This window comes from Cebus imitator, unplaced genomic scaffold (assembly GCF_001604975.1).
Source record: "Cebus imitator isolate Cc_AM_T3 unplaced genomic scaffold, Cebus_imitator-1.0 Scaffold16, whole genome shotgun sequence".
Classification (NCBI taxonomy): Eukaryota; Metazoa; Chordata; class Mammalia; order Primates; family Cebidae; genus Cebus; species Cebus imitator.
In genome coordinates this window covers 992,997-994,957 of record NW_016107331.1, presented here as the reverse complement: position 1 = coordinate 994,957, position 1,961 = coordinate 992,997, and the positions used below count along the sequence as shown (strand labels likewise).

At 41.5% G+C, this 1,961-nt stretch overlaps 1 pseudogene; it reads left to right on the top strand.

Moving 5' to 3' along the window:
• LOC108288180 overlaps positions 1-1,961 on the top strand; it is a 48,858-nt pseudogene that overhangs the window by 21,136 nt on the left and 25,761 nt on the right.

The window sequence follows — 1,961 nt, the reverse complement described above, 5'->3', positions numbered from 1 at the left end:
AAAAAAAAAAAAAAAAAAAAAAAAAAAAAAAAAAAAAAAAAAAAAAAAAAAAAAAAAAAAAAAAAAAAAAAAAAAAACAACAACAACAAGAAACAACAGATACTGGTGAGGTTGTGGAGAAAAAGAAACACTTTACACTGTTGGTGGGAATGTAGATTAGTTCAACTATTGTGGAAGACAGTGGGGTGATCCCACAAAGATCTAGAAACAGAAATACTATATGATCCAGCAATCCCATTACTAGGTATACCTGAAGGAATAAAAATCATTCTATTATAAAGATACATGCATGTATATGTTCATTGCAGCACTATTCACAATAGCAAAGATATGGGATCAACCCATATGCCCATCAACAATTGATGGAATAAAGAAAATGTGGTACATATACACCATGGAATACTATGCAGCCATATAAAGAAATCAGATCATGTCCCTTCCAGGGACATGGATGGAGCTGGAAACCGTTATTCTCAGCAAACTAATGCAGGTACAGAAAACTAAACACCACATGTTCCACCACAAGTGGAAGCTGAACTATGAGAACACATGAACACATGGCGGGGAATGACACACACTGAGGTCTGTTGGGGATGGGTGTGGGGGAGGGTGAGCATCAGGAAGAACAGCTAATAGGTCCTGGGCTTAATACCTGGGTGATGGGTTGATCTGTGCAGCAAACCACCATGGCATATGTGGTTTGTTACATATGTTACATATGTAACAAACCTGCACATCCTGCACATGTACCCCAGAACTTAAAAGTTGAGTTTTAAAAATAGGGCTTCCAGACATCATGGCTTATGCCTGTAGTCCCAGCTACTCAAAAGGCAGAGGCCTGAGGCTCACTTGAGCTAAGGGGTTCCAGGCTGTAGCGTGCAATGAGTGTGTAGTATATAGCATGCCTTATTCTAATAATAAGTATAATGAACATTCTCTAATTTCAAGTTTTTTCCAACGTATTATGTTGCATTGCTAATCCTTCATTATAAAATGTACTTGGCCATTTGAGATGGCTTACACTTATAATCCTAGAAATTTGGGAGGCCATGTGGGGAGGATCACTTGAAGCCAGGAGTTCCAGACCAGCCTGGGCAACAAAGTGAGACCCTGTCTCTACAATAAATAAATAAATAAATACATAATCGAGTGTGGTGGTGTGTGCCTATAGTCCCAGCTACTCAGGAGGGTGAGGCAGGGAAATCATTTGATTGCCCAGGAGTTCAAGGCTGCAGTGAGCTATGATCATGTGACTGCACTCTAACCTGGGTGATAGTGCAAGACCCTGTCGCTTAAAAAAAACAAAAAAGTACTTAAAAAAAATTTAAAAACCTGACACAATCTGATGTGAGAAAGACTGCCTCTGAAGTCCAGGAAATTTGAGTAACAAATAAGGATTCTTGGCTTAATGGTCAAGTACTCTAGGCCTCTGGTTTTCAAACTGAGTTCTGTGGAATCCTGTTTTTGTTGGCTTTCTTTGAGATAGTGTCTCACTCTGTCATCCAGGATGGAGTGAAGGGGCTCAATCTCAGCTCACTGCAACCTCCGCCTCCAGGGTTCAAGCAGCTCTCCCGTCTCAGCCTCCTGAGTAGCTGGGATTACAGGCGCCCACCACCACACCCAGCTAATTTTTGTATTTTTAGTAGAGATGCAATTTCACCTCGTTGGCCAGGCTGATCTTGATCTCCAGACCTCAAGCGATCTGCCCACCTCAGCCCCTCAAACTGCTGGGATTACAGGCGTGAGCCACCACGTTCAGCCCAAATCCTAAGATTCTAAGGAGGTACTTTACAGGTTCACAAATATTTGATTCGAATTTTACATTAAAACTATGAATTAGGACCAGGTGCAGTGGTTCATGCCTGTAATCCCAGCATTTTAGGAGGCTGAGGTAGGCAGATTGCTTGAGGACAGGAGTTCAAGACCAGCTTGGCCAACATAGCAAAACCCTGTCTCTGCTA